The sequence below is a fragment of the Hyaena hyaena genome, unplaced genomic scaffold, assembly GCF_003009895.1.
Source record: "Hyaena hyaena isolate Hyena2069 unplaced genomic scaffold, ASM300989v1 scaffold_179, whole genome shotgun sequence".
Classification (NCBI taxonomy): domain Eukaryota; kingdom Metazoa; phylum Chordata; class Mammalia; order Carnivora; family Hyaenidae; genus Hyaena; species Hyaena hyaena.
In genome coordinates, this window is record NW_024080812.1 from 2,155,216 (window position 1) to 2,174,805 (window position 19,590).

At 47.9% G+C, this 19,590-nt stretch overlaps 1 protein-coding gene across 6 annotated transcripts in view; it reads left to right on the plus strand.

Moving 5' to 3' along the window:
* TMEM229B (transmembrane protein 229B) overlaps nucleotides 1-19,590 on the plus strand; it is a 39,051-nt gene that overhangs the window by 13,102 nt on the left and 6,359 nt on the right. For 2 of the 6 annotated variants that reach the window (XM_039240735.1, XM_039240736.1), the window contains exons 2-4: nucleotides 11,083-11,264; nucleotides 16,761-16,838; nucleotides 17,126-17,249. The gene's annotated coding sequence lies outside the window, so the exon portion shown is untranslated. Of the gene's footprint in view, nucleotides 1-2,060; nucleotides 2,098-11,082; nucleotides 11,265-16,760; nucleotides 16,839-17,125; nucleotides 17,250-19,590 lie in introns of those variants that run through there. The other 4 variants (XM_039240734.1, XM_039240738.1, XM_039240737.1 and 1 more) reach the window with 4 other exon arrangements.

Below are 19,590 nucleotides of genomic sequence, written 5' to 3' on the forward strand. Positions count from 1 at the left end.
TGATGGTGGTGGGGTATGGGAAATGGAGCGTGCACCCTAGAAAGCCTACATGAGATCTCCAAAGGAAGGAACATAGCCTAAAGGCTTAAAGTCAGGCAGTCTGAATAGGACCACCACAAAATTTGGTGGTAGTGGGGCGGGAGGAATGAAATATGTAACACCTAGAAGGCTGTGGTTTAACAAATACAGACTCATTATGGTGGGCTTGTGGACAGAAGTGATGTCAAAACATCTCCAGAAAATATTAACCACATATAATAAAAATAGATCCAAAAGGTTATCAGTCCTGTCTTCTGAGATTAATCTGGAAGCTTTCTGGAAAATTGCTGATCTTGGGAAGAGGAAGGAGAAAATCAATGGAGAAGTAAGAAAAGGGGAGGTTGAAACTGGGAGAAGAAATGTGCCCATGAATGACATTTTGGCAGAGCATTTTTTCCCCCAAATGTCCATTTATTTATCCTAGAGAGGGGGGAGGGGCAGAAAGAGAGAGAGAGAGAGAGAGAGAGAGAGAGAGAATCCCAAGCTCTGCACTGGCAGCCCAGAGCCTGATGTGAGGCTCTATCCCAGGAACTGCGAGATCATGATCTGAGCCAAAACCGAGTCAGACGCTTAGCCTACTGAGCCACCCAGGCGCCCCAGAGCTGGAATATTTGTGCCCAGTGCAGATATGTGATGATCAGTGTTCTCCCTGGATTTACCCTCCATGTCTGCTCCACTCCTGCCCCACACCCTGTCTAGTGGAAGGGTTTCTTTTGTTGTCTTTTTCTCCAAACCTTTTATTTGAAAGTAATTTTAAACTCACAGAAAAGTTGCCCGAATAGTACAAAACACTCATATACTCTACCCAGATTCACTCTTTTTAACATTTTACCTAATTTTCTTTATCATTTATGTTCCTTCTCTGTCTAATTTTTTTTCTGGAATTTAAGATTAAGTTGCCTACATGATGGCTCTTTATTTGTAAATGTTTCCGTGTGGATTTTCTAAGACTAAGGATATTGTTTTATATAATCTTCAGCAAATTGAATGCTGATACAATACGTTAGCTAATCTGCTGGTAGTATTCCAGTTTTGTCAACTGACCCAACAATGTCCTTTATAGCATTTTCCCCTCTCCAGTACAGGGTCTACTCTGGAATCTCATACTGCATTAGTCCCCTTGCCTCTAAAACAGTTCCTTAGTCTTTCTTTGCCTTTCATGACATTGACGTTTAAAAAAAATTTTTTTTTAAGTTTATTTATTTTTGAGAGAGAGGAAGAGAGAATCCCAAGCAGGCTCCATGATGTCAGTGCAGAGCCCAATGCAGGGCTCAAACTCACATACTCTGAGATCATAATATGACCCAAAAGCAAGAGTTGGATGCTTAACCAACTGAGCCACCCAGGGGCCCCCATGACATTGACATTTTTGAAGAATATAGCTTCCCTCTCCCCCTTTAAAAAAATAGAATGTTTTTCCCTTTGGATTTTGTCTGATGTTGCATCATGTTTAGACTCTGGGTTATACACTCCTGACTGGGATTTACGTGAGTGATGTTGTCTCCTTTTCAGTATCTTACATCTGGAGGCATTGGCTGGCCATCTGCCCTTTATGGTGTGATGTTAAGTTAGAGCTCTTGGTTAAGGTGTTGCTCATTTCTTCACTGTGCACTTACTAATGTTGCCTCACTACTAATAAGCAATCTTTGGGGAGACACCTTAAGACCATATAAATATCTTGCTCATTAACATGTTGCCCTTAGACTTACCAGTCATACCCTCTGGGTTTACAGGTATTTCTGGATCCTAGGCAAGGGGTAGGAGTTCAAAGCTGTCTGGGACCAAACCAGGTGGCTCATTTTTGGTGCCCCACCAACGTGCCATGCTTGGCCCTACCCTATTGAGTAACTACATCTCCACAATAGATTGCCTCTTCTACTGACACACCAGGAAGGGCAATTCATTCGTCATTCACTCAACTGACATGGAAACATGTTCTTGCGAAAGCTTCTCAGCTTTTCTTGGACACAGGGGGTATAAAAAGAAGGCTCGTTCCCTCTCAGTGTCTTTCAGGAGCCTACAACAGAGTTGGGAGAACAGACTTGGACTTGCTGAAAGGTAAAGGGCAGATAAGTTGTCAGCACTATGACCCCATAGGACAGTTCACCCAGACCTGTCCCATTACCCTGGAGAATTAGATGCCCTTAGGACTTTGAGTTAAGGGGGATGCAGGGAACTTTTGTTAATGCAGGTAATCTTAATAGGCAAATGTGGGCAAACAGGGAGGAGAGATAAAGGCACTCTGGGAGGGGAACTATGTGTAAGAGACTGGGAGTTAAGGATGTGAATGGTGTGACTGGGGAGCAGTGAATCATGGGTAGGCCTGGATAGGGCCAAGGGTTGGCATGGGGGGACAGGATCTACTTCGCAACCAAATCTTACTGAGTGCTTACCTCACACCAGACATTTTAAAAAGTAACTTTTCTCGTTCTCAAAGGGATATATATTCAGTAGAGGAAGTATAAAAAATAGAAATATATAAAGAAAAATTTTAATGAGGTTACTCTAAGCTTTCATCCCCAGATAACTGGTTAACCATGGTGTATTCCCTTCACTTGTAAGGTCTTTATCGTTCTTCTGGTATCAGTCTTGTTTTGGTTCATGGAATCAGTAGCCCTTCCTATCCCTCAGAGGATATTCATTGTGCTTTTAAAAATGTTTCATTCTATCGACTTTATTTTGCCTTCTTTATAGCTTCTGTCCTCAAATTTGGTGCTTACCTAGCAGTTTTGGTTTTTGTCAAATGTTTGGTAAATCTTGGTTATGTGTTCCTCTGTTTGTATTATGAGACTTTTCAGTCACCACTCTGTGAACCCCAATTCCATGCCAATCTATAGTTGTGGACAGGAGGGTGGGATGTGTCTTCTAGGGACTGGTATCTAGGTGTCCCCTTGCCTCCCTGCCCCAAGGTCCAGGGCACAAACATGGGTGGAGAGGTGGGATAGGGGCCCAGCTGCTCCAAATCCAATCCCCAACCACTCAGGGCTTCTCATGAGCCCCCAGTGTGCTGGCTCCAAACTTGGAGCCCCCAGAGCCGCTCCTCTGACTAAGCACAGAACCCTTTGCCTCACCTGCTTTGGTTCAGATCCTAACCCACCACTTATCAGTACTATGACTCTGGAAAAGCTATGTAACGCTGGGTCTTATTTATAAAGTAAGAATGATAATAGTTTGTGTCTCAAAGGATTTTTGTGAAGATTAAATGAGGTAATACATGAAAAGTTCTAAGAATAGTGTCTGTCATATTTATGTGCTGTATGAGTGTCAGTTACCATTTTAATTGTTATTTTTTTCATGGTTTTATTTTGGGGGTTGTGGTTTCTCCATCAGTGTATTCCCATTTGCCCTCCATATTCAGGAACCCCATATCACTCCTTCTTGTTTTCTGATGCTGTAATGGATTTACTCTTCCTAGAAAATGTCTCTTCTGTCATTTTCTGGGGCCTTGGGGCAGGCAGGCATATGCCCATGGCCCTGCCATCGTGATACAGTCATGAGTTTCCTTCAAGTTCCTTTTCTCTGAGTACGTGTGAGTGTGTTACTTTTTATCTGTAATACATACATTGGGGCTCCCTGGCCCCAGGCAGAACTTGTCACCAGGTCTGTGTTACCTGATGCTGACTCTGTCCTTTGAAGAGCTAGGAGGTGATGAGTTCTCAGCCTTCCTCAGGCTAGTTTGAGGTTGTCCTAATGAATGCAATGGGCCCTCTGTTTCCTTTGTCAAAAGGAATGTTAATTATTTTCAGCAGTCTAATTACGAGGCTAATGAGAGACTGACTGTGATAACATCCCTTTAATTACTCTTGCCTAAGTGCTGTTTGGAGCCACATTTTGAACATGCTGCAAGTCTCAGTGCTTTCACAGTAGATGGAGCTGTCCAGCGAAAGGCTGAGTGAAGGGTCAGGGCTGCCAGGCTTAAGCTCATGGTCGAAGTGTCTGGCTACAGTCAGGGCCCAGCCAGGTGTATGCTGGCCTTTCTTCTGGGCCATTACTTAGATGAAGGGGACATTCAGATTGGGTCACACATAGAGCAAACAGCAACTGTCACAGATCCTTCAGTGTAGCTCATTTCTGTCTTCCCCAACGTGTCTGACGTTCAGTCTCGTCTTGGCCCGGCCTCCTCACTCATGGAGTACCTGCGCCTTGCCTTTTTCCTCATTCAGCACTTGGATGTTGAGTGCCTAATATATGCTGAGTTTTATCTAGGACATGAGGATGCAAAGATAAGGAACTATGGTTCATATAGCTTTTTATAACAAAATTTTCTCGTGCCTCTCCCTTCTTTGCCCAAGAGAAATGCCACATGTCTGTGTTCTGACCCCTATCACCTGCTCAGGTTTGTCTTCTATACTGTGGCCTTCCTGTGGTTTTGATGTGGTATCTTTTATGGGGAGACCCTTCAAGGCAGCTCTCCCAAGGCCCTCGTGGACTTGAATATGCTGGGAGGGGCAGCTCACATGAGACTGTCCACCATGAGAACCCACTACCAACTGTAGGTGGCCCATTGTTGTGGGTAAACGAAGTCCCCTATTCCCTGTCCACACATCCATGTCTCTCTTGAGTGGTGCAAGAAAAAAAGTGCTGGCAAAAATTTGGCCCTCCCATTTTCTAGCTGTCATTTAACTTATTTGAGTTTCCCTTGCCTCCTGAGTAAATCTGAGTTAATGTCTCCATCCCAGACTTGTAAGGGATTCTGTGTGAAAGCTGCCTTTCACACAGGAGGTGCCCAATAAATGGTGTGGAGTTTTTAAACACTCCAGGCAGCACCCCTAGACTGAGTTATAGCCAGAGACCCAGGGGCTGAACCCATTCACCAAGAGACCTCTCCTGGTTCTTGGATATAAGTTGCAGTGGACAGAGGCTTTCAAAGAACGATGGTTCACCATCCCCTCACCCTCCATCCTACAATGGTTAACGAAGCCTGAGCCTGAGGAAGAGAGGACAGGCAGGGTGTCCATTCAGAAGAAAAGGTTTCCCAAGAGCAAGAAAAGGTAGCTGAGTTTTAGGTCTGTGTGTTTGGTGGCCTTCTGGTCACCCTGGATAACTCCAGAGCAGTGCACCTCAACCCAACTTTGTGTGATGATGGAAGTGCTCTGTATCTGCACCGTCCACTATGGTAGACATGAACCACAGTTAGCTGTTGAATACTGAAAATGTGGCTCGTACAATGGAGGGATGGAACTTTTTATTTTATTCATTTCTACTAAATTAAAATTTTAAAATAGCCACATGGAACTATCAAGTTGGACAGTGATGTTCTAGAGCTTATAGAAAAACAAAACAAGCTGGTTGTGCACTACTTGTTTTTGGCAGGGACCTCACCTTCAGGCTATTAGTTTTCCCATGTCCAGTTTGTAGAAGAGAGTCAAGGTGTGCCAGGTTGCTGGCAAGAGTCATGTGAGGTGAAAGGGGAAATGACAAAGTGTGGGCAGTGCCCAGAAGGGAAGTTTGGAGCCCCCAAAGCCGTAGACGTCCTGCTGAGACAGACTAGGCATCTGACCTATCTGATTCTCAGTTCTGCTCCTAACTGTATGCAAGGGCAGAGCCACAGATCTACACAGCAGCTGTAGGTGGACAGGTGCTGCTCAGATATGTGATTCTCATGCCAAAAAGGTATGTTCCAGGTGGAAGGAAATCACCTGTGTTAAGATTTTCTTGATTTCAAATGACAGAAAACTTAACAAACCAGCTGGAATTAAAAGGAACATTTACTTTCTTGTTAAAGTGAAATACTCAGGTTAGAGAAAGCCTAGTAAAGTTACCTAAATTCTTTGGATGAGAAGCAGGTGGAAATTCTAGGCCATCAGTCAAGAAAGATTTCACTTTGCCTTTATTTGTTAATAACTATATTGCCAAACAGCTGGCTGGGACCTGCAGCTTCTAGCCCCTGCCCACAGGGCAGTTGTGCTGGGCATGTCCCCTTGGCAATTGGGGCTTTGCCATGGCCCAGCTGGCACTGCAGGGACCACCAGATAACTTTTGCAATGAGGGGCAGAGAATGTTTGACCCCCTAATCACACTAACTTTAGCTGCTCTGGCCTTGCTATTCCTCAGACTTGTTTTTTAGCTTGTTCCTCCATCAGGGTCTTTTTACTTACTGTTCCCTCTGCCTGGAATGCTTTTCCCAAAGCTCTCTGAAAGGCTTCTTTGCAGAGCGCCTGGGTAGCTTAGTTGGTTGGGTGTCTGATTCTTGATTTCGGCTCAAGTCATGATCTCATGGTCATGAGGTCGAGCTCCATGTTGGGCTTTGTGCTGAGTGTGGAACCTGCATGGAATTCTCTCTCTCTCTCTCTCTCTCCCTCTCTCACTCTCTCCTGCTTCCCCACGCACTCTCTCTCAAAATAAATAACCATTAAAACACACAGACAAATCACTTAAAAAAAAAAAAAGGCCTCTTTGCATCTTTCTGATCTATGCCCAAATGCTACATCCTTAGAGAAGTTTAAGACATGCCCTCCACATCCAGTTTCTCTGCCCTCACCAGGCATCTCCCCTTCTTTGTGTCATACTATCAGACATTCCAGCATGTCAGCTAGTTTAATTATTGTCTGTCTCCCCACAGAGATGTGGGCTCCAAGGGGGCAGGAACATTGTCTTGTTCACACTCAGTTCAGTGCCTGGCCTTCAGCAGGAGCTCAGTAAATATTTGTTGACCACTGGAATACAACACCTTGAATAAGCATGTTAGCCTCCATGGGACTTCGTGGACTGGATCTCTGGTTGTTTAGAAATCTCTGGAGGTGGCTTGGCTTTGGAAAGCTGTGGAAAGCAGGGCACTGGGTGTCATGCTGTTCAGAGGGCTCAGGTTTATACTCCAAAAGGCTTACTGGGCTTCTTTCTGCCTCTACTCGTGAGGCAACAAAGGGGAAGCATTCTCATTGCTCCAAGGGTGTGGGGATGGTGGGGTAACCTATGGGACACCCTAAGGACATGGGCAGTAATAAGGGGAACCCTGATAAATAAATTCCCGGTCACTTAGTCAATGAGGCTGTGAGGCCGCTGGCTGTCCTTTTCCAGCTGACAGGAGAAGCCTTGCTGGTCTCACGTGACCAGGATTCCAGGGCCCCTCAGCTGCTGCCTGATGGGATCTGCATAGGGGATTATCGATGAAGGGGAGGTGAGGCAGCTCTTTACTGTAACACATGCCTTGCTCTGGGACAGCAGCCAGGCAGCTAATTAGAGAGCCCAGCAGCTGTCCAGCCTTTCAGGCAGCAAGCAGCAGCTACCCAGTGCCAGGGGGTGGGGTGGAAGGCAAAGGGGAGGGGCACGGGGCCAGAGACCACCTTCCAAGGTGTAGGGGATGAGTGGTCAGGGATTGTTTAGAAGGGGACATGGAGAAAGGCACGCAAGGCAAGAGGGGCTGGTTGGGGAGAAGGAAGGAAGGAGAGGAGGGTAAGGAGACAGAGTAGCCTGCAAGTGAGGAAGAAGACAGAGTGGTAAGATGTCTGGCAGACTGAGAAACCCAGATTCTAAGCCCAAAACGAGGGAGCATGGAGTGGAAGGACAGGGTCAAATGGAGTATGTGGGTGGCCTGTCTCCCATTTCCACCAACCTCTTCTATGCCAGTCAGGCCTAAGGGCCTGGGTTTTCACCTGGGGGAGCTGAGCAGACCCAGGTGCATTTGCACCTTTGCACAATCTTTCATTGACTCCAGAAGTTGCCAAATCCACTTGTGTTCAGAGCTGGTCTTCCTACAGGGCGAGTAAAAGCAGTTCTGCATCCCATGGGAAGAACCAGGGCACTTTGAGTAATCAGAGGGCTCCCCCAGTGGGGCTTTGGGGGCATTTTTTTCTTTACTTTGTAGGTACCTAGTGTGGGGGGAGATGTGGGGATGAGGAGAGTGAGAGGGACAAAGGGATGTGTTTGCCTGATGCTTCCTGGATCTGGTCTTAGGTTCTGGACCATGGACACGGGGCAGAGAGTGGGGGATAGGTTTGATTTTTAGGTTCCGGTCAGAGAAGTAGAGCTTCAATCCTGCAAGCCCAGCTTACCCTAAATAGTTATAGGGGAGGAGAGAGTGATGCAGAGGGACTTTCCTGCCAGCAGCTGCTGGTTAAACCTCTTTGGGAAATGAATGCTATGTGCATGAAAATGGATGTGCCTTTTGAGAGTGCCAGCACACTGTAGAAATAACAGAATAGGCATTGTTATTCTCTGACCTGAGCCTGAGCTTGGCCCCTTGCCCACATAGGAGCCTGCAGTTTCTCCTGGGATGCCTGGGACATTTTGTTCCTGCCCCAGCCTTCCTCGTGTGATATGTTATCTCTGTTGTCCCTACACAAGGCATCCACTTGTCTGTCCTCACCCCTCTGTCCAGGTGACAGCTCTTCGAGGTAGGAGAAGAAGAGTGAACATCATCCTTTCTTCCCTCATTTGCAAAGATAGCCCTGGCCACTGTAAACCCATATTTATGGCGCTTTGTGGGAGAGAGCCCTTCCATGATGAGTTGGCCTAAAAATTAAGGAAGAATGCTAGGCACCACTGTTTGCTTGATAACACTGGATGGTGTCGTCACCCAAGCGTTTAGCTGTGCCCTTCTCAACCTTGCTTGTCTGTCCATCCAGAAGAAATTCCATGGCCTCAAGGAATTTATCACGTGGAGGGAGAAACAGACGATAATAACTTTAAGATGGGACGTTATGTTTCAGTGGAAAGATGTTCAAAGGCTTGTGGGAACATCAGTGATGCAAAAGCTGGTGGCTTAGGAGGATGGCATCACAAAGGAATGAGGAGGGAGCTGGGTCTCGGAGGAACACGGGGCATGTTGAATAAGCGGCTTACAGAACAGACTAAGTAGATTATAGTGAATGAGGGACAGGTGCATGCAGACGCATGGGAAGCAGCTTGAAGGCATGATGTATGGGGAGAGGGGTGACTTTGGAGCCCAAAAACTAGGGTTTGAATAAAATGTGTAGATTGGGCCTAATCTCTTAATGTCTTGAAATTCAGTGTTTTCATCTCTAAAATGGGGGGTGGAGTGGGGGTGGGGTGGGTGGTGATCATTCCTGCCCTCCCTGCAGGAGTCTTGGGAGATTCATCAGAGATGATATACTTGAAAAAGTATAAGTTCTGCCCATGTTAGTTGCTATAAGGGCTCTTCATACATTCATATGCTCCAAAAACTTCTAGTTCAGGCCTTGTGGTCCACAAAGGAGCCTCATGCCGCCTATACGAGGGACCTGCTCTAAGGGGCCAGGAAGTGTCAGTGGGGCGGGGGACAACATGTGCACTTAGAGGCAGGGGTGGGATCCCTGCTAGACTATTGCCTCCTTGTCCAGCCCCCAGCACCTTCCTGGAGGAAGAGCCTGCAGACTAGGAAGCAGGAGGTGTCCGGTGCCAGGCTGGCCTCTGCAAGGGGCCTATTCTGACTGCAGCAGCTTCATCTGCCAGGGCGGTACCTCGGCCAGCGGCGGCGGGCTCCCAGGGCTGACTGCAGCGACCGACAGCCTGTGCTGCCAGGATGTGGGCTTTGGTTTCTGTTTCTATTTTGTCTCGTGCTTGGTGATGTGGCCTGCTTAGTTCCCCGTGGAAGGGGAAGTGCCAGTGGGTGGGATTGAACTCCCTGGGTGTGGGTCATGGTAGTATTGGGGGTAGAAGGGGTTGCGGACATGCTCCATTAAAGCCCTTTCCTCGAGGTAATGGGTATGTGCCAGCTGTCTGGGAGACAGGGGGAGGATGGACAGGTGGGGCAGGTTGAAGCTCCTGTATGTAGAGCAGCCGGGGAGGAGCCAGGGAGTACAGCAGCCCACTACACTTTGCTCTCCATCCTTTACTTGTCTCGGTTCTGGGGGGCGGGCAGAGGGGGTTGCTGGGGACCCAGGGGTGCACACCCTCCTGGGCCACAAGCACATGTGCATATAGTGAATTCTGCCCTTTTACTTCTCCTCGGCTCCCCTGCTGCCCTGCAAGTTGTCAGCTCAGGGAGCTCAGAGAGCCTGGGAGGTATGGGCTGGGAGGAAGCTGGCTGTGGGCACCAGCTCGGGTGGCGCCTCTATGGAAGACCCTGCTTGGCCCTCCGTGGGGAGGAATGGTCTTGGCTTCCACCCCTGTCCTGATATAGGGCCACCTTGCACCTGACCTCTGTTCTCGGGTTTGTGCAGATGATGCTGCACTCAAGGGGTTTTCAGAGAAGCTTCAAGGCGTTCATATTAAAGCCAAAATCTCTATCAAATGGTCAAATCTTAGGACTATATTAAAAATATGTATGTGGCCAGGGGCATTATAAAGTCAGATTTGTATCAGCTTGTAGTCCCTTTTTTTTTTTTTAATTAAAAAAATTTTTTATTTGTTTTTGAGAGACAGAGAGAGTGCTAGCTGGGGAGGGGCAGAGAGAGAGAGGGAGACACAGGATATGAAGCAGGCTCCAGGCTCTGAACGATCAGCACACAGCCAGATGTGGGGCTTGAACCCACTAACTGTGAGATCATGACCTGAGCTGAAGTCAGATGCTTAACCGACTGAGCCACCCAGGTGCCTCTATGTTACTGATGTTAATAGGAAGGGCCTCAACAATAATAGTGATAAAATAGAATGAAATAAATATTAGGGTGGTGGGATTATTGCGGGGAGAGGGTCTAGCACACATCTTGTTGGTGTGCTTGTTTTTCTGTGTGTAGTGTGCTTGATTCCCCAAATGCTACAACAAATACCCTACGTGTCTGGGGTTCTTGACCGCCCTTGAGAACAGATGTAGCCACTGCAGGGTGAAGGTGAGAGTGTAATTTGAAGCTAAATGAGAAAGGGACTGGATTCTAAAATTATACCCCCTCTCAGATTTACAAATGTGCACACATTTACTCATGGTGCAAGAAGCCCTAAGTCCTAGTCCTGCGTGTGAATTGCTGGATTAACCAGGACCTGAGCAAGCAGGACAGTAATAGGTTCCAGGAGACGGGCCCAGTGGCCTGGGTGAGCTGACTGCCTGGTGCTAAGCCCGGAGCCCAGGCAATTGTAGTGTTTGCCTTGAGGCTGCCCCTCTGACTAGCCTGGTGGGTTGGAGCCGGGGGAGTAGAAGCTAATGAACGCCTCTTCTTTTATTCCCAGGGACACATGGAAGCCGCCCACCCACAAGCCGAGGATCAGCTGAGCCCTGGGGCTGATGCTTGCCCACACTGCTGAGAATGGCACCGAGGCCCAGACAGGCAGCGGGAGAAAGGTTAACTGGGGACACTCCTGGACAGTGATCCTGATGTCTGTTCTGAGTCGTGCACTCAAGGGTGTGATAAGTGAGTATGTTTCAGGCTTCCCGGGGATCACCAGCCTGCCTTGCCTCGGCAGCACGGACACAGGTCCGGAGGTTCTAGGTCTGAGCCTGTGTTCTGTCCAAGGGCCCGTCACAGGGCTATAGTTGTGGAATAGGAGGGGAGTGTCAGGACTGTCATCAGTTACAGGCCATTTCACATGCTGGAGTCATCTTTTAGCCACATGGCCTCTAAAAACTGTGCCAGACCCAGACTGGCTGACACGAGTGATGTCAGACACCCAGCACATAGGAGATGACATCTTCCCAAATCCTCTTTCTTATCTGCAGGCTCCTGGATGCTTTGGGTCCCAGGCTTTACCTCTGTGCAATGAGAACTGTACCTCATCTGGGACTCCAGACTCTGCTCAGATAATATGAGCAGCTCACGAGGACTTGGGTAGAGCACCCAAGCCACTGGGAGGTGAGGGATTGGTGGTCCCTTAGCTGCCATAAAAGTGGCCACCAAGGGTTCAAGAGGAGCAAGGCCTCTGCTGCTTTTGGCCTGTTAGGAGGAGGTTCTCCCTCCCAAGTCTAGACAAACTGCATGGAGAGCAAGGGACCCCCAACTGTGGAGTTGCACCTATCCTCATAGGGGCTTTCTTTCCAGCCTTGACCTCTGGCTTTTCCTTGATGGTGCTCTAAAAAATGACGATTGGTTGGGGTGCCTGGGGGGCTAGTTGGTTGGGTGTCCGACCTCACCTCACGTCATGATCTCACAGTTTGTGGGTTCGAGCCCCGTGTCGAGCTCTGTACTGACAGCTCCGAGCCTGGAGCCTGCTTCTCGGATTCTGGGTCTCCCTCTGTCTCTGGTCCTCCCCCCGCTCATGCTCTGTCTCTTTCTCTCTCAAAAATAAATAAACTTAACAAAAAACGACCATTGGCTGCTTTCCCAAGCCCTGGAGGCCTGTCCAGCCTAAAGGCTGTTGTCTGCCTAGGGCAGACAGTCCCGCCGAGGGATCAGGGACCAGCAGGCAGGAAACTCCCCTGGAAGACAGGCCAGGGAAAGCCAGTGCTTTCGCACTCCTGACTGGACAGGCTGTGGAGAGCTGCTGGGCCGGCAAATGGGAGCCTGGAGCCCCAGATGCCACGCAGGAGCTTGCAGGGAGGGAAAGGGGTAACTGGGTATTTCTCAGCTGTAGGCAGATGTGGATTCTGGTGCCAGTAAGAGTTTAAAACTCAGGGCTGGCATTTATTTTTCACTCCACCTGGGCTTGCAAAATCAGTTTGTGGTTGGAGGGTCTTTCAGGAAGTTGATTTGTAGCCAGGGTAGTGTGAGCCTGAACTGTAGGAGTGGGGTGGGGGTGCAGAGATGGCCACAGAGGCCAATGTGGGAACACGGTGGCTCAGACCAGAAACCTAGTCCCCCACATAACACAGAATTCCCCAGGGCAATCTATACCATCACCCCTAAGACTGTTGAACCCTTCAGTACAGTAATCCCATTTCTGGAATTATTCATTAAGAAATCTTTCTTTAGGGGCACCTGGGTGGCTTAGTCGGTTAAGCGTCCGACTTTCGCTTAGGTCATGATCTCGCGGTTCATGGGTTCGAGCCCCGCGTCGGGCTCTGTGCTGACTGCCAGCTCAGAGCCTGGAGCCTGTTTCAGTCTGTGACTCCCTCTCTCTCTGACCCTCCCCTGCTCACTCTGTCTCTCTCTCTCTCCTAGAAATAAATAAAACATTTAAAAAAAAAAAAGAAATCTTTCTTTAAGGGGCACCTGGGTGGCTCAGTAGTTAACCTCCAACTCTTGATCTTAGCTCAGGTCTTTATTATTTTTTTAAATTAATTATTCATCTTTTTTTCCTTCCAAGATTTTCTTTAAAAATTTTTTTTAAATGTTTATTTATTTTTGAGAGAGACAGAGTGTGAACAGGGGAGAGGCAGAGAGAGAGAGAATCCGAAGCAGGCTCCAGGCTCTGAGCTAGCTGTCAGCACAGAGCCCAATGCGGGGCTTGACCTCACAAACTGTGAGGTCATGACCTGAGCTGAAGTCAGACACTTAACCAACTGAGCCACCCAGGTGCTCCCAAGATTTTATTTAAATTCAAGTTAGTTAATGTATAGTTTAGTATTGGTTTCAGGAGTAGAATTTAGTGATTCATCAGTTACATTTAACACCCAGTGCTCATCACAAGTGCCCACCTTAATACCCATCTCCCATCTAGCCCATCCCCCACCTGCCTACTTCCACCAACCCTCAGTTTGTTCTTGATAGTTAAAAGTCTCCTATGATTTGCCTCCCTCTCTGTTTTTATCTTATTTTTCCTCCCCTTCATCTGTTCATCTGTGTTATTTCTTAAATTCCACATGAGTGAAATCATATGACATTTGTCTCTCTCTGACTTATTTTGCTTAGCATAATACACTCCAGTTCAATCCACATCACTGCAGATGGCAAGAGTTTATTCTTTTTGATGGCTAAGTAATATTCCATTGTATATTTATACCACATTTTCTTTATCCATTCATCGTTGTTAGACATTTGGTCAGCTCACGTCTTGATCTCAGAGTTGTGAGGTCAAGCCCCACATTAGGCTCTATGCCTAGCATGGAGCCTACTTTAAAAAAAAGAAAGAAATCTTTCCTTAGGATGTAGTCCTAGAGAAGAAAAAGGCTGAATTCTTTTGTTACAGGCATAGAAAAGATGTTTCTTGTGGTGTCACTGTAATAGTGGAAATGGGAAACAATTTCTCTCTCTTTTTTGAGCATCTAAGTTAAGTAAGTTATAGTGTCCCACCTGGTGGAATATCAGACAGCCATTATAATAATGGGAACATAACCAATATAACAATTGAGGAAAATGATTATGATATAAGAAGTGAGAATGTCAGGTTACAGAATAAGTGCATTGAAGCAACTTGTAAAATAAACACATGAGAAAAAATTGCAAGGGAGAAGTGATAATGGCTGCTAGTTTGGTGGAATTATGAATTCCTTTTCTTTCTATGATGCATGGATTTGCTTGATTTAAAGCTAAATGTAATCCGGATGAATACACAACACACCATTAACAGTGACTTTCTCTAAGATGTGGGGTGATGGAAGACTTTTACTTTCCAGGCCAGTCCTTTCTGTAATGTTTAAATTTCAGGTGTGAGCACATGTTCCTTTTTAATCAGGAAAAATGACAAAGATCTTTTAAAATGTTAGTATTGACAATTTAAAAAGGCTGTATCTTCCAAGAAAGGAGAGAAGTGAAGGCTGAGCCAGCTAGCTGCTTATACCTGCTCTTATCAGTGTTTAAGAACCTGCACCTGTGTGGGCCCATTCATTCATTCATGCCACCAGTATTAATGGGTCTTATCACTAGGTGCTGTTGTAGGCACTGGGAACCCAGCAGTGGACAAGACAGGGCCCCTGCCCCCAGGGAGGGAGCATTCCTTCTGGTTGGAGGAGATAGACAACAAACAGATAGCAAATAGCAGAAAGCAAAAGTGTTGGAGGAAGAAAACAGGATGATGTCAGTGATGGGAAGGCTATTTTGAAGTGGAGACCAGAGAAGGTCTCAGGGGTGATGCTTGAGCTGAGATTCGAATAACAATAGAGAAGCAGCCAAGCGAGGTCTGGAGCCTTGAGGCAACACTCAGGAAGCCCAGCCTCAGAGACCCCTCTGCCGAGTGTCCTTTACTGCGTGAGCCCTGGGAAACCTCTGTACCAGGCTGACTGTGTTCCCCAGGCCCAATTGCCCCCATGCTCCTGCCAGCTGGGATTTGCTTAGCCTCCAAGGCCTTGTAAAATCCCCTCTGCTCTGCTGCTCTGAGTGGAATGGCTGGTCCTGACACTCTCCCTGGTGCTGCTTCAGGCACCAGGCTTCTCTGGGCAGTGTGATGCTGGTTGCTGCTCTTGGCTGAACGTCCATGGCAGGGCTGGGCCATCTGAGATTCCCAGCCACATTAGGGTGGGCTGGCAGTCAGGATGGCCTGACCAGGACCAATGTATGTCCTGGTGAAAGGCCTTTGAATGGCACATGCCTTGAGGCCCTCAGAGGTGGCTGCTACCATGGTCCTGAGAGGGTCAGCTATGACCCTGGAGGATCCTTGTGTGGATCTTGCCAGAACTTGGCCTTAGAATAGAACTTGGCCTCTCAGAATAGGCTGAGAGCCTGCAATAGCTCTGACACCTGTTCTGGGCTTCACTGATGCTCTATCTAGAGGCTTACATCCCTCTTGCTTCCTGTTGTTGCTCCATATTACCATCCTAGCCTTCCAGAAGCAGAAACTCAGAAAATGATGGTGCCTATAGAGGAGCCTGTAGTCAGCTTCAAGGGCAGTGCAAGTGCTGAATGGGAATGAAGGCTCTGGAGCCAGACTTGTTGGGTTTGAATCCTAGCTCTGCCTTTTATAGCTGTAATTATCAATAACTCTTCCTCAATTGCCCCATCTATAAAATAGGCTTGAATATTATCTGAGTTAATACATGGTAAGCGCAGAGAAGAGTGCCTGATTATTACCGGGACTTGGGAGGTAGAGGGAGGAGCATCCCAAAGAGCTTTCCTGGGGAGATGACCTTAGCAAGAAAGGGTCAAACTCTATGGCATCTGAGCTAGCAAGCTCTGCTTGCTTCCTTTCTGGCCCTGAAGCAAGCCATGTGTTCCTCCCAACCTCACCCCTCCCAACTTGATGACCACAGCAGAAAGCTCAGGATGGTTTCAGACCTTGCATCTTTCACCCAGATGTTAGGACACCTGCCCACCCCTCACTGATTCCACTCACCTCCAGCACAGGGCCTACCAGGGGGCTGGACTCAGAGTCCCCCCGACCTCCTTGCTCTCAGGGACCCCCTATAACGGCTGTGCCTCTCCCCAGCACATGGAACTGTAGCGATTTTGGTGCCTGGGAATGGGAAAGTAAATGAGGTGAAAGAGGCCTTGTAATGAGGTGAAGGCCTGCCCAGCCTGGTAACATGGAAGGGGAATCCCAATTTTCTATCAAGATGCTCTTCCCAACAGAAATTCCCAGAGTCAACATGTTGTGGCACCTTAGCTTCCTGGAACAAGATGAGAGTTTTGAGTAAAACCAAAGGAAGTTGCTTATCTGGTTTTGCCTCCAGCCTGTCTTAAACTCTTGTGGCGTTCTCTTTGCCCCTCTCAACTTGCTGTGCTCTCTGCCTAGGGAACAGCTCAGCAGATTCTGGAAGCTGGTGAGATACTCCTGGGGAGCAAGACTTTGAACCCCTCCCCACAAAATCTATCACCTGTCCACTTGGCGGGGGGAGGGGAGGTGCCCTGTTCTGACAAGTCATCTTGAGTTCTGGCCCTTTGCTGGAACTCTGTATTCCCAGGCACTTTTATCAACAAGTATGAAGGCTCTTATAGGTGAGTGTTGTTCCCCATATCCTGTTTGTGAAACCGTCCACAGCTCTTCAAATCCTTTTCTCCTGTTTTCGTCCTTGCCCACGCTCTCCACTTCACCTTGAGTTTTCTTTCCTGGGCTGTCCTGTGTTTGTGTAATGGTCCTCAGATGGCTGTGTTTGTCACCAGGAGACAACGTCCAGTGAGCTGCTGGTTCTTCCTGACGCAGGCCTTCCCAGGGCTTTGATTCCAGTGCCGAGTAAGGAGGTATTGGAAGAGTATGGGGAGAGGGCTCGGGTTGGGGGAGGCCTGGGCAGGGGTAGGGGTTTGTGGGCCTAGCAGAGGGTCGGGGAGCCTGTTCCAGCTCAGAGTTTAAGCACAGCTCCTGTGAGTATTAGCACTGGGTTTGGGGAGTGGAGCTTTGCAAATCCACCCAAGCCAATGCCGCCTCTAATGTTAGTGTTGGTGCCACCGTGGGTATGAGCTGTCATCCCAGCTGATAATGCTGTCTCACATCCCCTTTCTCTGTCTTCACCCCCATCTCCTGGCCCCAGCCAGGATTTCCAGTTTTCCCCATTTGTCTCACGTGGACTAGGCGTGTTCTTCTGGCAAAACCCCGCAGACGCAGACTGACCTGGCCTAGGTACGCCTCTCCTCTGCCTACCTGTGTTCTTCCAGGTATGGAAGGTTCCAGAAATGGAATCCAGGCCTTGGGCTCACTCTGTTCTTTCTTCCCCATCCTCTCTTCTTTTCAACATCTTGCCCTCCTTCCACCATTTAACAGCTACTCCTTCGTTCTTGCTTGCTTCTGCTCTAAGGTTTGGAGGTCTAGCTCTTTAAAGTCACCTGTTTCAGAGGGGGTGTGACTGGACCCTCTGAGTTGTAATTGACTGGGAAACCATCCTTGGCCATCTCTAAAGATGAGCTCACAGGGCGAGGAGAACAGGGTTTTAAAGTCAGCACTGGGTAGGGGCTGACCCAACAGGACCCCACTAGCTATGTCAGGGAACAGGATCCTGTGGGCCAGAGGGGCCAGAGGTGCAAGTACAAGTCAGGTGGATAGATCTAAGTTGAGGGAGGCCTGAGCTGCTTGGGAGATAGAGTGCTTTCCAGGCCACCACATCCATGCCTGCCTCAGCTCATGGGCCCCTCCTCATTCTCAGTGAGTTTCCCTAGAGCTTGAATGTGTTCTCTCCCACTCTGGGGGTCCAACAGCCTATTAGGGGTTCAGTATGAAATGAAGGTGTGAGAAGCTTGCCAGGAATGCTGGCTCTTTCAGTCCACCCTTCTGTTCCAGCCTGGACCTCAAAGGGCTAGTTCTGAGGCCCCTCCCCTTTGGTTAAACCTCCCCAGGCGCACAGAGGCTGGAAGCTCACCTGACCCCTCCTCAGCTCAGCCTTTGTACCCCCTATGGGCTGTGTGTGGTTATTGGTTTCACAGGGTTGCTTGGCTGCTGGGTTGTGCTCTGGGTGGAGGTGAAGACCTGACCTGCTTAGCAAGGAAGGTAGCCCAACTGCTAGTGAGGACAGGGGCAGAGTGACCTGCCTCGGGTACAAGGTGGCATGCAAAGCGGGAGAAGCTGACCAGGAAGCCTGACTCTGTGCCAGAAGTGACAGCCACAATTTCTTGAGCATTTGCTATAATTTCAGTAGTGTCTGTTAGCTCCCATCCTTACAGTCATCCTCGGAAGCAGTTACTCTTATTATGCTCCCTTTATCTATAAGGAGACAGCAGCACAGAAAGGTCTGGTAACATGCCCACAGGTGCAGGGTACTACTAACCAGTTTGAAAACCCAAAAGTTAGAGTCTAGGGACCCTGGGCTTAAACCACTTCATGCTGTTCAAACCTGTGAGTCCTGGCTTGTTGTTTGTTGGTGATGGCTCAGGAGAGAACAGCATGCGTTACCTATTCAGAACTTCAGGCCTCCTTAGATTCCTTTGTCTGGCAAGTTTGTTGAGCAATCTTCTCTGTACAAGCACAAAGGTGATTAATACATATTCATACAACAAACAGTTTTAAGATAAAATTTTATTTTCGTAAAAGTTTACACATACTTAGTATAAAAAAATTTTAGACTATACAGAGAAGTTTAAATAAGGAAATAAAAATCACTTGTGACATCACCCTCCAGAGATGATTATGGCTGATTTTGTGTATGTTTACAGGTCTATAGGCTCTTGCAAAATCAAAATCATATTAATGATTTAGTTTTGAATCCTGCTTTGTTTTTTCCTCTTCACATTATATAAAAAGTTCATCGAGGGGCCATTGGTGCATGGCAAAGCACACTGCTAACTCTTGTCACAGAAGTGAACTGGGTGCAAAGGTGGACAGACAGGGCAGCAGATAGCTCTGGAATTGGTGGCATTTAGGAAAATCTTCACAGAGGAGGAGCTGGACCTTGAAGGAAGATTATGGACTCACGGGCCATGGGTTGGGGGTGATGGTGGCAGTAGCAGTTGGGAAAGGCACCCCAGGTAGCAAAACCAGTAATGAGAAGATCCAGAGGACAAGGTCTGAGGCAGAGGTGGCTCATAAAGTGATTTGCCAGCCATCCCTAGGGGTTCGAGCCTACTGCGTGGATAGTAAAGATCCACTTATAGGCCTTACGTGGGGAGAAACATCGAATTTGCACTTAAGAAAGATTATGGTTTCTATACTTTTTTTAAAAAACGTTTGTTTGAGAGATAGAGACAGAGCACCAGTGGGGGAAGGACAGAGAGAGAGGGGAGACACAGAATCTGAAGCAGGTGCCAGGCTCTGAGCTGTCAGCATAGAGCCCAGCATGGGGCTCAAACCCAAGAACTGTGAGATCATGAATGACCTGAGCCAAAGTTGGATGCTTAACTGATTGAGCCACCCAGGCGCCCCTACGTGCTCTTTTTTAGTGTGATGAGTGGATTGGAAAGGAATAGGCAAGGGAAGAAACCAGCTGGGAGACTCTGGGTGAGAGATGGTGACAGCCTGAAGCAGAGCAGCAGCAATGAGAAAGAGGAGTGAAGAGGAAGAGATGATTTC